The following is a 23,102-nucleotide window of genomic DNA, read 5'->3' on the forward strand; positions in this document are numbered from 1 at the left end:
GTTATGGCACAATAGATTAAGCCACCACTTGTGATGCCAGCTTCTGTATCAGAATATGGGTTTGAGTCCAAGTCCCTTCCACTTCTGATCCAGCTTCCTGCTAATGTGCCTGGGAAGGCACCCCAAATGGCTGGGCCCTGTCACCTTTGTCGGAGACCAGAATGGAGTTCCTGGCTCCTGACATCAGTTTGGCCCAGACCTGGCTGTTGCAGCCATTTGAAGAATGAACCAGCAGATGGAAGATCTATCTCTCTTTCTCTGGCTCTGTGTTTCTAATAAATAAATTAAATACAACTGGAAAAAATAAAAAAAACACCTTCACATTCTTCACCTGAGGGGCAACTTGGAATGGGTATACAGGCAAATGTCTCGTTCTTACCATCTGTGGATGTTATCCTCTCATCCCTCACCTTGCTGGAACCCTTGGTCAGGGTTGCTACTAGTGGCTCAGAATCAGCAGACACCCTAGTCTCACAGCTGGGCAACACTGAGAAGAAATGCATTCATTAGAGCATAGGTTAAATTCTGAAACTCTTAGAGCAGGTATTAAGTATCAGGAACACTACAAGTACACTACATTACAAACTATTGATCAGGTGACTTAGAATCCGAATCCCCATTTTATAATACTTTATGTGCAAAAATGAAAACCTCATTATAAATACGCTCCTATACACACTTTTTGCCTCCCAAGCTGCTGATATTTTATAGTTTGAAAATTGGTATATCAGAATATACTTTTTAATTAACTAGACATTTTTTATTTTTTATTGACAGAGTTAGACAGTGAGAGAGAGAGAGAGAGAGAGAGAGAGAGAGAGAGAGAGAGAGAGAGAGAGAAAGGTCTTCCCTCTGTTGGTTCACCCCCCAAATGGCAGCCATGGCTGGAACTACACCGATCCGAAGCCAGGAGCCAGGTGCCTCCTCCCAGTCTCTCGTGCAGGCGCAGTGCCCAAGCACCTGGGCCATCCTCCGCTGCCCTCCCGGGCCATAGCAGAGAGCCAGACTAGAAGAGGAACAACCGGGACCAGAACCTGGCACCCATATGGGATGCTGGTGCCGCAGGTAGAGGATCAACCAAGTGAGCCACAGCGCCAGCCCCTAGCACATTTATTTTAAGATATAGTTATTTCAAGTCAGAGTTACAGAGAGGGAGAGAGAGATCTTCCGCAGACTGGTTCACTCCCCAATGGTTGCAATGGCTAGGGCTGAGCCAGGCTGATGCCAAAACTTCATCTGCGTCTCTCACGTGAGTGGCAGAGGCCAAAGCATTTGGGCTATTTTCTACTGTTTTTCCCAGGCTCACCAGCAGAGAGTTAGATCTGAAGTGGAACAGCTGGAACACAAACCGGCAACCCTATGGGATGCCAGCATCAGCTTTATCTACTACGCAACAATGCCAGCCCCAACTAGCACATTTTAACCAACCAAAACAATCTATTTCTCCAATCATTTTATGACAAGAGACCAATGATAGTGAAGGAAAACATGATTTTTGATAATGATAAAGTAATTTTTGAATGTCTGCTACGTGTCAGGTACTACAATGTATTTAAGAAAAGCGGTGGGGCGGGGGGGAGGGATAGGGGAGGGGACGGCGTTGTGGCATGGCGGGTAAAGCCACCGCCTGCAGTGCCAGCATCCAATATGGGCACCAGTTTGAGTCCTGCTGCTCCACTTCTCATCCAACTCTCTGCTATGGCCCGGGAGAGCAGAAGATGGCCCAAGTTCTTGGGCTTCTGCATCTACATGGGAGACCCAGAAGAAGCTCCTGGCTCCTGGCTTCAGAATGGTGCAGCTCCGGCCCTTGAGGCCTCCTGGGGAGTGAACAAGCAGATGGAAGACCTCTTTCTCTCTGCCTCTCCTTCTCTCTCTGTGTAACTCTGATTTTCAAATAAAATAAATAAATCTTAAAAAAAAAAAAAAAAAAGAAAAGGAAAGAAAAATAGGGGGGCTGGCTCTGTGGCACCTGGCTCTGTGGCATGGTGGTTTGAAGCCACAACCTGCAGCGCCAGCATCCCACATGGGAATGGGTTCAATTCTTGGCTGCTCTACTTCTAATCCAGTTCTCTGCCTTGGCCTGGAAAGCAGAAGATGGCCCAACTCCTTGGGCCCCTGCACCTGCGTGGGAGACCCAGAAGAAGCTCCTGGCTCCTGGCTCCTGGCTTCTGATCAGCTCTGCTCTGGCCGTTTTGGTCATTTGGGGAGTGAACCAGCAGAATAAAAGACCTCTCTCTGGCTCTACCTCTCTCTGTAACTGTCTTTCAAATAAAAAAAATAATTATTAAAAAAAAAAAGAAGAAGAAGAATGAAAAACAGGCTGGCACTGTGGGGTAGCAGGTACTACCGCCTACAGTGCCAGCATCCTAGATCGGCACCAGTTTGAGTCCCAGCTGCTCTACTTCCAATGCAGCTCCCTGCTGATGGCATGGGAAAACAGAAGATAGCCAAAGTCCTAAGGGCTAAGGCTCCTGCAGCACATGGGAGACCCAGAAGAAGCTTCTGGCTCCTGGTTTTAGATCGGCCCAGCTCTAGCTGTTGCTTACATCTGGGGAGTGAACCAATGGATGGAAGACCTCTCTGACTCTGCCTCTCTGTAATTCTGCCTTTCAAATAATTAATAAATAAATAAATAAAAATTTTTAAAAAGAAAAACATGTGGAAAGCTATAAAGTACATATACCAAAGGATCACAGTCTAAATAGACAGAGACACAAAGACACAAACACACTCCCAAAAACTGTATGTAATTTAATTCCTAAAATGACCACACACAAGAATAATACCTAATCTATTTAGGAGCAAAAGGTAGAGTCAAACAAGCTTTCCTAAGACTCAACTTCTAATTTGAGACCTGAAGGATAAGTAGTTTCCTAGATGAAATTTAAAGAGGGCTTCATATGCCCAGGGAACACATGCAAAGGTACCAAGTCACAAGACAACAGATGTTTTTCTAAAAACAAAGCTTTACTACAGATATAGCTCAAATTATAGTAAAGAGAAAGTGGTAAAATTAACACTGGACAAATGAAAAAGACTACAAGAACTCCATTACAGATCTTACCTCTTTGTCTTATTGCCATATATCCCCTACACTGGGCATATAATAGGATCTCAATACTAGTCGAATAAATGAAGAAATATTATGTAGAAAAGAAGGGAACCCTAATCAATCTACAATAATTATGAAAAAGAAGAGAGAAATTGGAATTACTGCCATGAAGATGTAGAAAGAGAAAAAACTCCTGGGTAGTAGGGCTTTCAGTAATTTTTATATTTTACAAAGTTTTAAAAAATCATAGCATTATTCTTATAAAAAGAAATAATTGGGAGGGGTTGGCATTGTGGTATAGTAGGTAAGTTGCAGCCTTCAATGCTGGAATCCTATATGAGCACTGGTTTGTGCCCCAGCTGTTCCACTTCTGATCCAGCTCCCTGCTAATGTGCCTGAGAAAGCAGTGGAGGAGGGCCCAAGTATCTGGGCCCCTGCCACACATGTGGGAGACCCAGATGAAGTTCCTGGATCCTGGCTTCAGCCTGTCCCAGCCCTGTCTGTTCCAGCCATCTGGGGAGTGACCTAGTGGATGGAAGATTTTCTCTCTCTCTGTCTCTCCCACTCTCTCTGTAACTTGACCTCTCAAATAAATAGTACAAAAGAAAAGGAAAAAAGGAGAGAGAGAGAAAGGAATTAACTAATTAATTAATTAATCTGGGGCCGGGGTTGTGGCATAGCAGTTTAAGTTGTCACTTGTAATACCAGCATCCCATATTGTAGTACTGGTTCAAGTCCTGGCCACTTTGCTTCTGACTCAGCTCTTTGCTAATCTGCCTGGGAAAGCAGCAGATGATGGTCCAAGTACTTAAGCCCCTGCCACCCACGTGGGAGGCCCAGATGAAGTTTTTGGCTCCTGACTTTAGCCTGGCCCAATCTTGGCCAATGTGGCCATTTGAAGAATAAACCAGCAGATGAAAGATCTCTCCCTTTCTGTCACTCTACTTTAAAAATAAAAAAATTTTTTTTTAATATTTATTTATTTACTTGAGAGGCATAGTTACAGAGAGGGGAAGAAACAGAAAGAGAGAGAGAGAGAGGTCTTCCATCCACTGGTTAACTCCCCAAATGGCTACAACAGTCAGAGCTGAGCCAACTTGAAGCCTGGAGCTTCTTCCCTGTCTGCCACACAGGTGCAGGGGCCCAAGCACTTGGGACACCTTCCACTGCTTTCCCAGGCCATCAGCAGGGAGCTAAGTTGGAAATGGAGCAGCCAGGACTCAAACTGGTGCTCATATAAGATGCTGGTGCCGCAGGCAGAAGCTTACCCTACTACACCACAGCACCAGCCTCTTTGTCACTCTACCTTTCAAATAAATAAATAAATATTTCATTAAAAAAGGAAACAATTTAAAAGTAGAATAGCTATTGTGAATTAACCTTATTGGTATTAAGAACAAGGGAGAAATGTGGAATAACTCTCAGATTTTTTTTTACTGAAAAGCAAAGTTACAGACAGAGAGGAGAAACAGAGAAAGCTTCCATCAGCTGATTCACTCCCCAAATGACTGCAAGTGCCAGGGCTGGGCAGGCTGGAGCCAGGAGCCAGGAGCCAGGAGCCAGGAGCTTCTTTCAGGTCTCCCATATGGGTGCAGGGGCCCAAGTCCTTGGGCCATCTTTTGCTGTTTTGTCAGGCAGCTGGAATGGAAGTGAAGATGCCCATATGGGATGCCAGCATGAAGACACCTGCTTAACCCACTAAGCCACAGCACCAGCCCCAGCCCCAGATTTTTTTTTTTTTTTTTTTTTTTTGACAGGCAGAGTGGACAGTGAGAGAGACAGAGACAGAGAGAAAGGTCTTCCTTTTTGCCGTTGGTTCACCCTCCAATGGCTGCCGCGGCCGGTGCATCGCGCTGATCCGATGCCAGGAGCCAGGAGCCAGGAGCCAGATGCTTTTCCTGGTCTCCCATGGGGTACAGGGCCCAAGCACCTGGGCCATCCTCCACTGCACTCCCTGGCCACAAGAGAGCTGGCCTGGAAGAAGGGCAACCGGGACAGAATCCGGTGCCCCGACTGGGACTAGAACCCAGTGTGCCGGCGCCGCTAGGCGGAGGATTAGCCTAGTGAGCCGCGGCGCCGGCCCAGATTTGTTTTTAATTTTAATTTTACTTGAAAAGCAGAGGGGCACGGAAACAGAGAGAGATCTTCTATCTACTGCCTCACTCCCCAAATGCCCTCAATAGGCAGGACTTCGCCAGACCAAAGCCAGAAGTCAGGAACTCAACCTGGGTCTCCTGCATGGATGGGTGGCAAGGACTCAACTACTTGAGTCATCACCTTCTGCCTTTAAGGAAACACACTAGCAGGAAGCTAGGCTAGAAGCAGAGCCTGGACTCAAACCAGGCACTTGGACAGGGGATGCAGGTGTCCCAAATGGCATCTTTACTGTTGAGCCAAATGCTCACCTCAACTCTCACATTTTTTAATTTGGGTAACTAAAATGATGACACAGAGAAATTAGGGGAAAAGCAGCAACAAGATTAAATCATCTATACTTAATCTAAGAAAGAATGGCTGCTAGATGAAATATTTATAAAACTGACCATATATTGATCCATAAAGAAAATCTCAACAAAACAAACTAAAAACCATATAGCACATATGTTCTATGACTACAATGCTTTAAGACGCAAAATGAGTGTTTTGAAGTTTTAAAATCAAGACAGGGGCCGGTGCTGTGGCATAGCAGGTAAAGTCGCTGCCTGCAGTGCCAGCATCCCATGTGGGTGCCGGTTGGAGTCCTGGCTGCTCCACTTGTGATCCAGCTCTCTGCTGTGGCCTAGGAAAGCAGCAGAAAATGGCCCAAGTCCTTGGGCCCCTGCTCCCACATGGGAGACTCAAGAGAAGATCCTGGTTCCTGGCTTCAGATTTGCACAGCTCTGGCTGTCACGGCCAATTGAGGAGTAAACCAGCAGATGGCAGACCTCCCTCCCTCCCTCTCTCTCTCTCTCTCTTCCTTTCCTTCTCTGTGTAACTCTGACATTCAAATAAATAAATAAAAATCTTAAAAAAAAAAAGAAAGAAAATCAAGACAAACATTTCCTAACAGAAATTACCAAGTATCTGGAATTGAACAATAAAAACTACATATTAAAACATATAGGATGCAGGCCAGCGCTGTAGCTCACTAGGCTAATCCTCCACCTAGCGGCGCCGGCACACCGGGTTCTAGTCCCAGTCGGGGCACCGGATTCTGTCCCGGACGCCCCTCTTCCAGGCCAGCTCTTTTTTGTGGCCTGGGAGTGCAGTGGAGGATGGCCCAGGTGCTTGGGCCCTGCACCCCATGGGAGACCAGGATAAATACCTGGCTCCCTGCCATCGGATCAGCGAGGTGCACCGGCCGCGGCAGCCATTGGAGGGTGAACCAACGGCAAAAAGGAAGACCTTTCTCTCTGTCTCTCTCTCTCACTGTATACTCTGCCTGTTAAAAAAAAAAAAAAAAAAAAAAGGAGCTAATGAATTAAGTATCCATCTCATGTCAAGGGGAAAAATAGGAAAGCCAAGCCCAAGGAAAGTAGAAAAAAACTAAAAAGCAGAAATTAAAAGAAAAATTATATGGAGTAGCAAAAAGTTGGTCCTTTAAAAAGACTAATAACAAGTGGCAAATATCTAGGGAAGATTCATCAGGAAGTCTAGAAAGCAGTTGGAAATCATGATTCATGGCTCGTAAAGAAAATTGGGTTTGGAAATGAAGACCTGTAAGTCATGAAAATACTCATCGTATTTGAGGCCTGGATAGAAATAAGAGAAAAAAAAGGCATGAAGACGACTTTTTTTTTTTTTTTTTTTTTTTTTTTTTTTTTTGACAGGCAGAGTGGACAGTGAGAGAGAGACAGAGAGAAAGGTCTTCCTTTTCTATTGGCTCACCTTCCAATGGCCGCTGCGGCTGATCCAAAGCCAGGAGCCAGGTGCTTCTCCTGGTCTCCCATGGGGTGCAAGGCCCAAGCACTTGGGCCATCCTCCACTGCACTCCTGGGCCACAGCAGAGAGCTGGCCTGGAAGGGGGGCAACCAGGACAGAATCCAGCGCCCCGATCGGGACTAGAACCCGGTGTGCCGGCGCCGCCAGGTAGAGGATTAGCCTATTGAGCCACGGCGTCGGCCAAGACTTTTTTTTCAATGAGAGCAAAGATTTCTCTCTTCCTTCCCATCCCATAATGAAAAAAAGAACAAGTTAAAACACATTCCATCCTACAATACACGTGAAACCTCAAATCATAATATACAAAGATGGAAAACAGTTGGAATAATAATATGGTGCCATGGCGCACTAGGTTAATCCTCTGCCTGTGACACCGGCATACCATATGGGTGCCGGTTCTAGTCCCAGTTGCTCCTCTTCCAGTCCAGCTCTCTGCTGTGGCCTGGGAAAGCAGTGGAGGATGGCCCAAGTGCTTGGCCCCTGCACCCACATGGGAGACCAGAAAGAAGTTTCTGGCTCCTGGCTTCAGGTCAGCGTAGCTCCGGCCGTTGTGGCCATTTGGGGAATGAACCAACAGAAGACCTTTCTCTCTTTCTCTCTGTCACTCTACCTGTCAAATAAATTTAAAAAAAAAAAAATCTTAAAAAAAAAAAAGAAAAAATTTAACTTATATTGAAAAAATGGCAAATGAAACTATAATCTTTAAGATGTAAAAATGCATAGCAAGACCATAAAGAAAAAAAAAGTAATAACCATAAAAGTCAGGAATGATGGCTACTGTTGGGAGGATAGAAGGGCTGAAATTTGGGCAATGTTCTCATTGACTCTGTGATGATTACAGAAGGTTTCACTTAGGGAGCCAGTACTGTGGCATAGCAGGTAAAGTTGCTGTCTGCAATGCTGGCATTAATATGGGTGTCATTTCATGTCCTAGTTGTTCCATTTCTGATCCAGCTCCTTGTTAATGGCCTGGAAAAAGCATTGAAAGATGGCCCAAGTGCTTGGACCCCTGCACCCACTTGGGAGACCTGGATGAAGCTTCTGGCTTTGGCCTGTCCCAGCTCTGGTCCCTAAGGTCATCAAGCAAGTGAACCAGCTGATGGAAGATCTCTTCGACTCTGAGCCTTTCAAATCAATAACTAAATTTTTTTTTAAGTCTTCACTTATAATAATTTATTAACCAGTAAATTTATTATATGCAATCTATTTGTGCTACACACACAAAAAAATTTTTTAAAACTATAATAAGGGTGGGTTACGGCACAAGAGGTTAAGTCAGTGCTTGGCACACCAGCATTCCATATTGGAGTCCTGGGATCAAGTCCCACACCTCTGCTTCTGCTTCTGCTTCAGCTTCCTGCTCATGCACCTGGGAGGCTGCAGATGAAGGCTCAAGTACTTGGGTTCCTGCCACTAAGGTATGAGACTCTGATGGAATTCCTGACTCTTGACTCCTTTGGGCTATTCTAGTGCAAGGTGTTGTGGCACTTGAGGAGTGACCCAGTGGGTAGACAATCTCTCTCCCCAACCCTCCCTGTCACTTTGCCTTTCAAATAACTAAAAATGAATACATAACCATCAAAAAGAAAAAAAAAAAAAAAAAGAAAACCTTCTTTTAAAACAACACTTGAGGGGCAGGCGCTGTGGCATAGTAGATTAAGTATCTGCCAGCGCACCAGTATCCCATACAGGCACTGGTTCATGTCCTGACTGCTCCTCTTCTGATCCAGCTCCCTTAAGGCCTGAGAAAGAAGTGGAAGATGGCCCAAATGCTCAGGCCCCTGCACCCACATGGGAGACCCAGAAGCTCCTGGCTCCTGGCTTTGGATCCACTCTGCTCTGGCCGTTGCAGCCATTTGGGGAGTAAGACAGCAGATGAAAGCCCTTTCTATCTGTCTTTCCTTCTCTGTTTACTCTACCTCTCAAATAAATAAATAAAATCTTAAAAAAAAAAAGACACTTGAAGGCAATGCTTAACACAGAAGGAAGAATGGTATAACCTTAGCTATCATCAGGGGATGTTTGTCTAACAATGAAAAAAAAAACTGTAATACTATCTTCAAGAGATCTGAGAAAATACTGCATAAATTTAATGAGAAAAAGAACAATCAACTCCGAGAAATAAAATTAGAGCTAAACGGCACTGAAGCGTAGCAGGTGAAGCCACTGCCTGCCTGTAACACCAGTATCAGTGCCAGTTCCAGTCCTAGCTGCTCCACTTGCAATCCAGCTCCCTGCTAATGGCCTTGGAAAAGTAGCAGAGGATGGCCCAGTTCTTGGGACCCTGCGCCCAAGTAGGAGATCCAGAAGAAACTCATGACACCTGGCTTTCGCCTGGCCCAGCCCCAGCCATTGCAGCCATTTGGGGAGTGAACCAACAGATGGAAAATCTCACTCTCTCTGAGTCTCTTCCTCTCTCTGAGTAACTCTTTCAAATAAATAAATAAATCTTTTAAAACTAAAATGAAAGCCAAGATGAAATTTTAATATAGCAAAACTCAAATATGGATAATAAAAGAAGTCAGATTAGGAAAATCAGGGTGGGCACAGAGGTATACAGCAAGTTACACTGCCATTCAGGAAATCTGTACCCATATCGAAGTGCTGGTTCAAGTCCCCACTGCTCCGTTTCCAATCCACCTCCTTGCTAATGCATCTTGAGGCTATGACAGATGGAGCAGATGATGGTTCAAGTGGTTGGGCCCCTGCCACCCATGTGGGAGATCCAGATGAAGTTCCTGGCTCCTGGCTTTGGCCTCACATGGCCCTGGCTGTTGCAGGCATTTGGGGAGTGAACCAAAGGATGGAAGATCTCTCCCTCCGTCAGTTTTTCTTTCATAAATGTTTTAAAAATAGGGGGCAAGGATCTCTCTCTGCCTCTGCCTCACCTTCTAATTCTTTCAAATAAATATTTAAAAAAAAAATAGGGGCAGGCATCGTGGTATAGCTAGTAAAGCCTTTGCCAGCAACATCAGCATCCCATATGGGAGCCACTTTCGATCCAGCTCTCTGCTAATGAGCCTGGGAGAGCAGATGATGGCCCAAGTTCTTGGACTCCTGCACACATATGGGACCCCCAGAAGAAGCTCCTGGCTCCTGGCTTAACCCAGCTCCAGCCATAGCAGCCATCTGGGGAGTGAACCAGCAGATAGAAGACCTCTCTCCTTCTCTCTCCCTCTCTAACACTGCCTCTCAAATAAATACATAAATATTTAAAAATAAAAATAAATAAAAGATCCTCGTACTAGAAATCAAGAATATATACTACATGCTTAGAAACAGAGAAAAAGGTACTTTTTGAAAGTGCTAAGAATGGCAATCATTTTATCAAGATTAGAAGCTAGGGGCCGGCGCCGCAGCTCACTAGGCTAATCCTCCACCTAGCAGCGCCGGCACACCGGGTTCTAGTCCCAGTTGGGGCACCGGATTCTGTCCCGGTTGCCCCTCTTCCAGGCCAGCTCTCTGCTGTGGCCCAGGAGTACGGTGGAGGATGGCCCAAGTGGTTGGGCCCTGCACCCCATGGGAGACCAAGAGAAGCACCTGGCTCCTGCCTTCGGATCAGCGCGGTGTGCCGGCCGCAATGTGCCGGCTGCGGCAGCCATTGGAGGATGAACCAATGGCAAAAGGAAGACCTTTCTCTCTGTCTCTCTCTCACTGTCCACTCTGCCTGTCAAAAAAAAAAAAAAAAAAAATCTGAGTGAAAAATAACTTATACAAAGTCAATCAAGCCGGCGCCGCGGCTCAGTAGGCTAATCCTCCGCCTAGCGGCGCCGGCACACCGGGTTCTAGTCCCGGTCGGGGCGCCGGATTCTGTCCCGGTTGCCCCTCTTCCAGGCCAGCCCTCTGCTGTGGCCAGGGAGTGCAGTGGAGGATGGCCCAGGTGCTTGGGCCCTGCACCCCATGGGAGACCAGGAAAAGCACCTGGCTCCTGGCTCCTGCCATCGGATCAGCGCGGTGCGCCGGCCGCAGCGCGTCGGCCGCGGCGGCCATTGGAGGGTGAACCAACGGCAAAGGAAGACCTTTCTCTCTCTGTCTCTCTCTCTCACTGTCCACTCTGCCTGTCAAAAAATTAAAAAATAAAAAAAAAATAAAAAAAAAAAAAGTCAATCAAAAGGGCAAAACTAGTAGATTTTTCAGGCATATAAAGTATGAATGAAATATACTTTCTTTGGGCTTGAGAGCCAATACTAATATCAAAGACAGTAAACCAAGTAAAAACCAGACATGGTATGCAAAGAATCCAACACAGCAGACATACAAAATAATTCCCAGGCAAACCCCAAGACAATTCCTATGCAGCTCTAAGTCCAAATTAGAGCAAAACTTCACAAGTGCTCCAGGGGCGGGTATCTCTGAGAAAAAGGAAATGCAACTGATAAATTTTATGACTGGCACTGTGGGAAAGTAGACTGTGAGATACTTTATATAACAGTTGAAGATCTGTGAAGATTTCAATACTCCAAGAAAACTAAGCAAACTGTGTTATATTATGTTTAATATTTATTTATCGGCCGGCGCCGCGGCTCACTAGGCTAATCCTCCGCCTTGCGGCGCCGGCACACCGGGTTCTAATCCAGGTTGGGGCGCCGGATTCTGTCCCGGTTGCCCCTCTTCCAGGCCAGCTCTCTGCTGTGGCCAGGGAGTGCAGTGGAGGATGGCCCAAGTGCTTGGGCCCTGCACCCCATGGGAGACCAGGAGAAGCACCTGGCTCCTGCCTTCGGATCAGCGCCGTGTGCCGGCCGCAGCACGCCAGCCACAGCGGCCATTGGAGGGTGAACCAACGGCAAAGGAAGACCTTTCTCTCTGTCTCTCTCTCTCAATGTCCACTCTGCCTGTCAAAAAAAAAAAAAAAAATTTATTCATCTATTTGAAAGGCAGAGTGACAGGGAGGGAGATTCAGAGTGACAGAGGTACCTACTATCTGCTGGCTCACTCCTTAAATGCACCCAACAGCTAGGTGTGGGCCAGGCCAAAGTGAGGAACCAGGACTTCCCCATCCTAGTCTCCCACATTAGCAGCAAAGGCCATCTTCTGCTGCCTTTCTAAGTGCATTAGCAGGAAGCTGGATCAGACGCAAATGAGCCAGGACGCAAAATGGCACTGATATGGTATGCCAGCATTTAAAGTGACAGTTTAATCCACTGTACCACAATACTGCCCCCCCAACTTTTCCCCCTAGGGAAAATGGCAGAGGTCAGCACATCCACAGTGCAATGAGGTAAGCCTTGCCCTGGGAAAACCACCTTCCTGATCATGATATTTCCCCTGCTAGGTAAGTAACAAATTTTGGTTTTTAACGAGATAATTTTTAAACCCAATTGTATAAGAAATATAATTCTAGAAATAACTAAAAGTTAAAAAGCATGACACTGTTTTTTAAATTCTTTGCATGTATTTGCTCTCTCATCACTACTTTGAAGTATCACATATAAATAATTTTTATATAATCATAAATGAAAACAGGGTTTGAAATTTTTTATACGGGGCAGGCATCTGACCTAGTGGTTAAGATACCAATTAGGACACATGCAGTGTGCCAGTGATTAGGACATCAGAGTGCCTGGGTTCAACTCCAGGCTCCAGCTCTTGATTCCAGCTTCCAGATAATGCAGCTGGGATCCTGACACCAATGTGGAACTCAGTTCCTGGCTCCCAGATTTGGCATCCTGCCTGCCCCTATTATGGTGAGTGTTTAGGAAGTGAACTAGCAGATGGGAACATTCTTTCTCTCACTGCCTTTCAAATCAAAATTTTAAACAGAAATTTTTTGTATAACCATGCTGGAAGAAGGGGATAGGGGCTGGGAGAAATTTCTCATTTAACATTACAGGAAGATCTAAAATTGATGAAGATGCAATAATATTTTATTTAGAGAAGAATCAGAAGTAGTTGTCTCTGATGAGCAGGGAAGCATGAAAGGAAGAAACAAGAAACTGTTATCATTCTAGTAAAAAAATTTTTTTAAGATTTATTATTTATTTGAAAGTCAAGAGTTACATAGAGAGAGGAGGAAAGGCGGAGAGAGTGAGAGAGGTCTTACATCCACTGGTTCACTCCCCAATTGGTCGCAAAGCCAGAGCTGTGCCAATCCTAAGCCAGGAGACAAGAGCGCTTCTTCTGGGTCTCCCACTTGGTTACAGGGGTCCAAGGACTTGGGCCCTCTTCTACTGCTTTCCAGCAGAGAGCTGGATCAGAACTGGAGCAGCTGGGACTCGAACTGGAGCCCACAGGGGATGCTGGCACTGCAGGCAGTGGCTTTACCTGCTACACCACAGCGCAATCCTCAATATTCTTTTTTTTTTTTTTTTAAGATGTATTTATTTATTCCAAAGGGAGAGACAGTGAGAAAGAGATCTTTTTCCCACTGGTTAACTCCCCAAATGGCACAACGGCTGGGGCTGGTCCAGGCCAAAGCCAGGACCCTGGAGCTCCATCTGAGGCTCCCACATGGATGGCAGGGGCTTACTACGGGATGCTAGCATTGCAGATGGCACCTTAGCCTGTTGCAGCACAACCCTGGGCTCCTTACAGGTATTTGAACACCAGTGTTGACCGTCAGTCTAAGGATTTTGACAGTAATTCTTGAATTCTTCATCACTGGATAGATAGAAGGATACTAGTTTATGCTGAGGTGGTTAAAAGCACTTACCTAGTACTAAAAATACTTTTTATAATTTGAAAACATTTTATTAGTGTAGTTTTGTATCCTAATGACATTATTTCTTAATTATAAAACCAGGTTAGATTCCTGGCTCAGATTCCTGTTTATAGCTTCCTCCTGCTCATGCAGACCCTGGGAAGTAGTGGTGATGGCTCATGTAATTGCAGTCTTGCCATCCATGTTGGGGACCTGGATTGAGTTCCCAGCTCCTGGGCAATGGACCAGTGAATAGGAGCATTCTCTCTCTGTTTCTCTGTCATTCTCTGCATCTCAAAATTTAAAAAAAAAAAAAAAAAGAAAGAAAAGTTATATGAAAATTAAATGCAACCTGTAAAACTTGATTGAATCTTGGATTTCGGAAAAAAAAAAAAAAACAACTTTCGGGGCCGGCGCTGTGACGCAATGGGTTAATGCCCTGGCCTGAAGCGCCGGCATCCCATTTGGGCACCAGCATCCCATTTGGGTGCCAGTTCTAGTCCCAGCTGCTCCTCTTCCCATCCAGCTCTCTGCTATGGCCTGGGAAAGCAGAAAATGGCCCAAGTCCTTGGGCCCCTGCACCTGCATGGGAGACTGGGAAGAGGCTCCTGGCTCCTGGCTCCAGATTGGCGCAGCTCCGGCCATTGCAGCCATCCGGGGAGCGAACCAGCGCATGAAGACCTCTCCTCTCTGTCTCCACCTCTCTCTGTAACTCTTTCAAATAAACAAAATAAATCTTTAAAAAGAAAAAAAAACTTTCATGAAAGACTTTTTTGTCATTTTGGTATTTCTTTGCCATGCTGAAAACACTTGATATATTTAACAGCATCATTTACAATTTTTAAAGTCTTTCTGTGATCATAAAAACATACTTGTTGAAAAAACCTCAACATACAAAAATGTTTTATAAAACTACTAATTAACCCTAAAATTTTAGATGTTTAAGGATATTTTCTGTAATCTCATGGACAGTACTAAAGGCACCTTCAACAGAAATGTAAATAAACACCTGTCATTGCCTAACCTGTTAAGTGGCTAAACTATTTTTAATTGTAGAGGGCTTGGGCTAACTCCAAAGTCAGGGTAAAGAAGTTTTAGTCTCCAAGTGACATGAAATTAGCTACAATTTTAGAAGACTTTTTGCTTTTTAATTGTGGATAATTACATGAATAAATTTGGAGCTGTGTGTAGTGGAATATGTGCTTTCATAGTGCAGTGATACCTGCTTCATTAAATGTAGGATTTATTTACTGGTAGGTGTACTTTTTTTTTTTTTTTTTTTTTTGACAGGCAGAGTGGACAGTGAGAGAGAGAGACAGAGAGAGAAAGGTCTTCCTTTGCCGTTGGTTCACCCTCCAATGGCCACCGCGGCTGGCGTGCTGCGGCCGGCGCACCGAGCTGATCCAAAGGCAGGAGCCAGGTGCTTCTCCTGGTCTCCCATGGAGTGCAGGGCCCAAGCACTTGGGCCATCCTCCACTGCACTCCCTGGCCACAGCAGAGAGCTGGCCTGGAAGAGGGGCAACCGGGACAGAATCCGGCGCCCCAACCGGGACTAGAACCCGGTGTGCCGGCGCCGCTAGGTGGAGGATTAGCTTAGTGAGCCGCAGCGCCGGCCAGGTGTACTATTAAGTACAGGCTTTCTTTAGTACACTCAGGAGATATTTTTAGGTACCTACTTTATAAATCAGGCACTATGAAAATTTTTAGCGATCCAATGAAAAGCGGACTGTTTTAAGCTGTCATTTACAATGGAAATTCCATGTGTTTACCTGGAATTAATAGGTTTGTAAATTTCTAGAAAATTGTTTGATTCTGCTTTTAATGTGTATTTTATGTCAAAGACTCAGGCTTGTCTATCAAAGTAAGATTGTTGGAATATGCATATTATCGGTTAGATTATTGTTCTTATTTTTAAAACCTCTCCATTTTTGTGAACAGTAACATATGAATTGACTCCCATGGCCAAGCCTTTTTTTTTTTTTTTTTAAGTTCAATTTGTTTTTATTTATTTGAAAGAGTGACAGGGAGAGAGACAGACAGTGAGTGAAATCTTGCATCTGTTGGTTCATTCTCTAAATGTCTGCAACAGCCAGGATTGAGCCTGGTTGAAGCCAGTGGCCTGGAACTCCATCTTGGTCTCCCACATGGATGGCAGGGACCACAGTACTTGAGCCATCATTTGCTGCCTTCTAGGATGTGCATTAGGGGAAGCTGAATTGGAAGTAGAACTTGTAACCAGGCCCTCCTATATGGGATGTTGATGTCCCTAGCAATGCCTTAACCCATTACTCCACTATGCCTACCCTTCTTTCTTTATTTTCAAAAGTTAATTTTTAACATTTGTCAAAATATTAGTTGCTAAGAGTTTGAGACATCAAAGGTAAAGTTAAAAAAAAGAATTTTAGGGCCAGCATTGTGGATAGTGGGTAAAGCCACCACCTGTAGCGGCGGCATTCCTTATGGGCGCCAGGTTAAGTCCCAACTGCTCCAATTCCGATCCAGCTCTCTGCTGTGGCCTGGGAAAGCGGTAGAAGATGGCCCAAGTCCTTGGGCCCCTGTACCCAAGTGGGAGACCCAGAAGAAGCTCCTGGCTCCTGGCTTTAGATGGGCCCAGCGGATGGAAGACCTCTCTCTCTCTGCCTCTTTGTAACTCTGCCTTTCAAATTAATTAAAAAAGAAAAAAAAAAAAGAATCTGAAGCTAACATGAGGACAGAAAAAACTGATATTCTCTCTTCTAAGAAATGAAAATTGGTTCATTTTGCTTCTATATGTTTAAAGCAACTTTAATTTGCAGAAAAATGAATTAAAAATTTTTGGCTAAAAAATTGTATACCCATGAAGTTTTTTCATAACACGCATTCTCATGAACTTTTTGAAGACTTTTCATATGCACAGATTTCAAAAAAATTTTTGTGTCACAATAAATATCCTTTAGCTGCCTTTTTTTTTTTTTTTTTTTTGAAAGAGCGAAAAAAGAAGAGAGGTATTTTCCATTTGCTGATTCATTCCAATAAAGGCCTGCAACAGTTCAAACCAAACCAGGCCAAAAGCAGGAGCTCTTATCCAGGTCTCCCATGTGAGTGGTAGGGATCCAACCACTTGAATACCACCTGCTGCCTTCCCAGGGTATATGCCTGCAGGAAGCTGGAATCAGGAGCAGAACCAAGACTTGAACCCAGGCACTGATATGGAATGTGGATATCCCAAGCAGCATCTTAATCAATACACCTAATACTTGCTCGTCAATGCCATTTTTCCACAAACCTTTTGAAGTACCCTTATATTATAAAACTAAATTTAAAAACAAACAGCCAAATGTCACAGAAAGAGGAAAGTGGTACTTTTGCCAGAATCTCCTCAATGAGCTTAAAGTTCAAGATGACAAAGACCTACTCTTGTGGACTCAAGGAACTTGAAATCAGCAGAAACCCACTAATTACATTTATTTCCAAAAAGTGTAGACATATATACAAAGTAATTAATGGGCAAGGAGATAACTGTCCCAAAATATTATAATCAGAAAGAAGCTGGTGAAATTCCTATCCACATCACAAGGTGTGATAGTTTAGAGAAAACAGAAGCTACAAAATGTGAAATTCATTAACTTTCTTTCCATGCCCCTTTTCCCTAAACCCACCCACAAAAGTTCTTACTTCATCTATTCCTCTAACAACATGTTGATTCTCATCGGTATTAGTTCATAGCCTCAAAAACCTCATGTCATCAATAACCTCCTTTCCTTTTTTTTTTTTTTTTTTTTTTTAAAGATTCTATTTATTTGAAAGGCAGATTTACAGAGAGAGAGGTAGGGACAGAAACAGAGAGAGCTCTTCCATCTGTTGGTTCACTCTCTAAATGGCCACAATGGCCAGAGCTGAGATGATCTGAAGCCAGGAGCTTCTTCTGGGTCTCCCATGTGAGTGCAGGGGCCCAAGGACTTGGGCCATCCTCTGGTGCTTTCCCAGGCACATTTGCATGCAGCTGCATCAGAAGTAGAGCAGCTGGGGCTCAAACTGGCACCTATAGGGGATGCTAACACCCATTAAAGCTGGGCCTTTAATCTGCTGTGCCACATAGCCAGCCCTCCTTTCCTCTTTTTTAAATCCCCTCAAACTCCCTTTGGTGAATGAGTATCTGTCACAATCAAAATCAAATTAAAACAACAAAAATCCTTAGAAGTTACTTTTTCATTTTTCTCATTCTTTTCTCCACTAAACATAGAAAAGCGCTTTCTGCTTAAATAGTTGTAAACTGACTTCTATCCTGGTAACTGTTAACAATGGCATCAGAGATCTCTAAATGGCCAAATGCCAAACAATGTTCTAATTTCAGTTCTCACTATACCAACCTTTGTATGTTAACTGATGATCACAACCTATTTGTTGAAATTTTTTTTCTTCCTTTCTGAGATGCCTGCCACCCATAATACATGACTCTTTCCCATCCCTCTGATCATTTCTTTACTGATTGATTGCTCCTTCTGTCAACCCCTTTAAATGCTAAGAGTTGCCTAGAGTTCCCTGCTCTTATTCAATATGTTGTGCCTATCCTGACTAGTCATGTTTTCCTAATGCTTAACTAATTTTCAACTGTTGCCAATTTCTAAATCACTTTATCACTAGCTCAAACCTATCAAAAGCTTCAGATCCTTATTTCCAATCACCCACTAGACATTTTTACCTGGATTCTTCCAATACCTTTACCTTAACAATGACGTTTCTTTATTTTTCTTCCCTTCCTCCAATATTCTCCATCTAGCTAATACCATTAATATCTTCAATCCAGAAATTTGTAACTGATTCCTCTGTCTTCTCAACCAACCATTCACCGTATCCTGCTGATTTTTCCTTAAAGATCACCTCTGAGATATATTCTACAACTACTCCCATATTTGAGGAGCAGCTCTTACCTGTACTAGTACCACTGACTCCCAACTTACCTTTCTGCCTCTGGCTTCCTGGTGTATTTAATGTATTTTCAATTTACAGTTAGGAAAACCATTTTAATTCCTCACTCCTTTATCTGAAGAGCTTTAGTGAATCTTACTGACTAATGTTCATATTTTAACTTTATGTACTATATAGCATTTACAACTGATTTCATTTTATGATCACCAACTGGCCAGCTGACAATAGCAGAGTACTCAAAATATATGCACACAACCAAGAATCCTAGCATCAAAACACAGAAAAGGGGTAACACTAGCCACTAGGAAAACTGGGTATTTTTTACTCCCCTTCCCATCAAATGGCTATAGGAGTTAATGGGAAACATAGTAAATCATAAATATTCAGCTCATTTCCCAAAATGAGACTCAAGAATACACTTGATCTACCTAACTATAAACCTACATTACTCTTATATATTAATTCTTGTAGATTATCTTTTAAACATATGCCACAGATATATATGCCACAAAAATTAATATTGTGGGAGCTACCTGCAATGCCAGCATCCCATATCAGAGCCCTGGTTTGGGTACAGGCTACCTTGCTTCCAATTCAGCTCCATGATAATGCACCTGGTAAGGAAGCAGAAGATGGCTCAAGTGCTTGGGCCCCTACCACCCTTGTGGGAGTTTCTGGGTCCTATCTTTGGCGTGAACAATCCCCAGCAATTGTGGTCATCTTGGGAGTAAACCAGCAGATGGATATCTTTCTCCATCTCTCCCTCCCTCTCTCCTGACTAGTCTGGAGACATGACTCTGTCACTCTGTCTTTCAAATAAATCAAAATAAGTAAACCTTTTAAAAAATTAATACTGTAAAGAAAAACTCTGCCCTAGGGGCCGGTGTAGCACAATGGATTAAGCCAACACCTGTGACACTAGTATCACATATGAGCAGTGGTTCAAGTCCCAGATGCTCCACTTCTAAATCAATTCCCTTCTAATGCACCTGGGAAAGCATCAGATGATGATGACCTGAGTGCTTGGACTCCTGCCACTCACACAGAAGACCTGGATGGAGTGGATGGAGTTCAGGTTCCTGGCTTGAGTCTAACCCAGCTCCAGGCCACTGTGATCATTTGGGTAATGAATCAGCAGATAGAAAACTTTTTTAAGATTTATTCATTCGGAATAAACGAATAAATTAAATTTATTCATTTGGAAAGCAGAGTGAGAGAGAGGCAGACTCAGAGAGAAATCTTCCATTGGCTGGTTCACTTCCCAAATGATTGCAACAGGTGGAGCTGAGCCAATCTAAAGGGAGGAGCCAGGAGCTTCCTCCAGGTCTCTCAAGTGGGTGCAGGGGCCATAGCAGAGAGTTGGATCAGAAGTGGAGCAGCCATGTCTTGAACCGGCGCCCATATGGGATGCTGACACTGCAGGTAGTGGCCTTACCCACTACTTGAGTGTCGGACCCAGAAAACCTCTCTTTAGCTCCCTCTAAGTCTGCCTTTCAAATAAAACATTTTTCTCTTTTTTTAGTGATTTATTTATCTGAAAGGCAGAGTTACAGAGAGGCAGAGGCAGAGAGAGGTCTTCCATCCACTGGTCCACTCCCCAAATGGCCACAACGGCAGGAGCTGCACCGAAGGGAAGCCAGGAGCCAGGAACTTCCTCTGGGTCCTTACTTGTGTCTTTCCCAGGCCATGGCAGAGAGCTGGATCAGAAGTGGAGCAGTCAGTAATCAAACTGGCGCCCAAATAGCATACCAGCACTGCAGGTGGTGGCTTCATCCATTACACCACAGCACTGGCCCCAAATGAAACATCTTAAAAAAACTATTGTAGGAGCCAGCACTGTGGCATAGCGGGTAAAGCCACTGGCTGCAGTGCCAGTATCACATGTGGCTGCCTGTTCAAGACCTGGCTGCTCCACTTCCAATCCAGCTCTCTGCTATGGCCTGGGAAAGCAGCAGAAGATGGCCTAAGTCCTTGTACTCCTGCACCCACGCAGGAGACCCAGAAGAAGCTCCTGGCTTCAGATAAGCCCAGGTCTGGAACTTGCAGCCATTTGGGGAGTGAACCAGCGGATGCAAGGTATCTCTCTCTGCCTCTCTCTAACTCTGCCCTTCAAACAAATAAATAAATCTTCAAAAAAAAAAAAAAAAAACTGTGCTGTAAAATGAAGTTGGATCCCTACTTCAAACCATAAACAAAAATTAACTCAAACTTGAACAGCGTTTGTCATGACTGTTGAGGAACAGGTTTTTTGTTTTTCTTTTTTCTTTTTTTTTTTTTTTTGACAGGCAGAGTTAGACAGTGAGAGACAAAGAGAGGTCTTTCTTCTGTTGGTTCACCCCCCAAATGGCTGCTACAGCCAGCGCGCTGCGTCGATCTGAAGCCAGGAGCCAGGTACTTCTCCTGGTCTCCCATGGGGTGCAGGGCCCAAGCACTTGGGCCATCCTCCACTGCACTCCCTGGCCACAGCAGAGAGCTGGACTGGAAGAGGAGCAACCGGGACTAGAACCCAGTGCTGACACCACAGGCAGAGGAACACGTTTGTTTTTTGTTTTCTTAAAGAATAGAGTGGGACTGGGAATGGGAGAGGGAGGAAGGGATAGGGTGGGAATGGGGGTGAGAGGGCGGGTATGGTGGAAGAATCATTATATTCCTGAAGTTGTACTTATGAAATTTGGCCTCATTAAATAAAAGGTTTCTTTCGGAAAAAAAATTAACTCAAAATAGATGGAGACATAAATATAAGAACTAAGCTATAAAACACTTAGAAGCACAGAAATAAACCACTGTAAACTTCATATGCAACAATTTCTTAGAGATAATATCAAAAGCACAAACAAGGAGTGGGCATTGTGATAGAGGGTTTAGTCACAGCTTGGGATACCCATATCCCATAACAGAGTACCCAGTTGGGGTCCCACTTCTGCTTCTGATCCAACTTTCTGCTAATGTACCTGGGAGGCCATCCATATGGGAGACCTGGATAGAGTTTTTGGTTCCTGGCTGTTGTGGGCATTTGGGGAGTAAACCAGAATACTGAAGATTGATCCCTCTCTGTCTTTCAAATAAATATAAGTTTTAAATATAAGTTTTTAAAAAAAAAAAAAAAAGGCACAAATATAAGCTGGACTTCACCAAAATTAAATACTTCCGCACTTCAAAGGACATCATCAAAAAACTAAAAAGAGGATTCACAGAACAGAAAAAGAACACTGCAGGGCTGGCATTGTGGTGCAGCAATTTGGACTGCCGCCTGTGACACCAGCATCCCATAATGGTACTGGTTCAAGTCTCACCTGCTCCACTTCTGATCCAACTCCCTAATGAGCCTGCAAGGACGGCAGAAGATTGCTCAAATACTTGGGCCCTTGCAACTCACATGGGAGACTAGACGGAATTCTAGGCTCCAGGTTTGGCCAGGTCCAGCTTCAGACATTTCTGCCATTTGGGGAGTGAACCAGCAAATGGAAGATCTCGCTGTCTCTCCCTAACTCTTTCAAATAAATAAATCTTTTAAAAATAAAAAAAGGTTTAAAGGCTTAAAAAAAAAAAAAAAAACATTGCCAATCATGTATCTGATTAAGGACTTGTATCCAAAATAAGTAACTCAGCAGTAAGACAATCCAATTTTTAAATTAGACAAAGGACCTACATAGTTCTCTGAAGGTGGTCTACAAACGGGCAACAAATACATGGAAAGATGCTCAAAATCATTAGCTACCAGGAAAATGAAAATCAAAACCACAAGTACTATCATTTCTTTTTTTTTTTTTTTTTTTTTTTTTGACAGGCAGAGTGGACAGTGAGAGAGAGAGAGACAGAGAGAAAGGTCTTCCTTTGCCGTTGGTTCACCCTCCAATGGCTGCCGTGGCCGGCACACCGTGCTGATCCGAAGGCAGGAGCCAGGTGCTTCTCCTGGTCTCCCATGGGGTGCAGGGCCCAAGCACTTGGGCCATCCTCCACTGCACTCCCGGGCCACAGCAGAGAGCTGGCCTGGAAGAGGGGCAACTGGGACAGAACCCGGTGTGTGCCGGCGCCGCTAGGCGGAGGATTAGCCTAGTGAGCCACGGCGCCGGCTAAGTACAATCATTTCATACCCACCAGGATAATTACAATCAAAAAGACAGATAACAAGAAGTACTGATAAGGATGTGAAGTAATTGGAAACCTAACTGCTGGTGACACTGTAGAATGGTACAGTCTCCTTGAAAAACAATCCGGCAGCTCCTCAAAATGTTAAACAGAGCTAGTATCTAATCCAACAATTCCACTACTAGATATGTACTCAAGAGAAAAGAAAATGTATGCCCACACAAATCCAATGCATGAATGTTCATAAGTGGCATTTCTTTTAACAGCCAAAACACGGAAACAACCCAAGGTCCAGCAAAGGTGATACTTTTTATGGCCAATACTACTTGGCCATAAAAAGAAATGAAGTACGGATACATGCTACAACAAATAGGTACCTTTAAAACATTATTCTAAGTGAAAGAAGCAGACAGAAAAGATCACATACCATACTCATGATTCCATTTACAGAAAATGTCTAGAGTAGGCAAATCTACAGACACAGAGAGTAGATTA

The 23,102-nt window shown here is 44.1% G+C and overlaps 1 protein-coding gene and 1 non-coding gene across 8 annotated transcripts in view; both read right to left on the reverse strand.

The window, feature by feature from the left end:
• Positions 1 to 23,102, reverse strand: part of MTF2 (metal response element binding transcription factor 2) — an 83,894-nt gene that overhangs the window by 55,530 nt on the left and 5,262 nt on the right. Inside the window, exon 2 of one of the 7 annotated variants that reach the window (XM_051857494.2) lies at positions 380 to 487. The exons of the other annotated variants lie outside the window; for them this stretch is intronic. The gene's annotated coding sequence lies outside the window, so the exon portion shown is untranslated. The remainder of the gene's footprint in view (positions 1 to 379; positions 488 to 23,102) is intronic. 7 annotated transcript variants of the gene reach the window in all.
• LOC127493893 (U1 spliceosomal RNA) lies at positions 12,096 to 12,253 on the reverse strand. Its single transcript, XR_007924430.2, has one exon. It is a non-coding gene; the product is annotated as a U1 spliceosomal RNA (small nuclear RNA).

Source organism: Oryctolagus cuniculus, chromosome 7 (assembly GCF_964237555.1).
Source record: "Oryctolagus cuniculus chromosome 7, mOryCun1.1, whole genome shotgun sequence".
In the NCBI taxonomy this organism is placed as follows: domain Eukaryota; kingdom Metazoa; phylum Chordata; class Mammalia; order Lagomorpha; family Leporidae; genus Oryctolagus; species Oryctolagus cuniculus.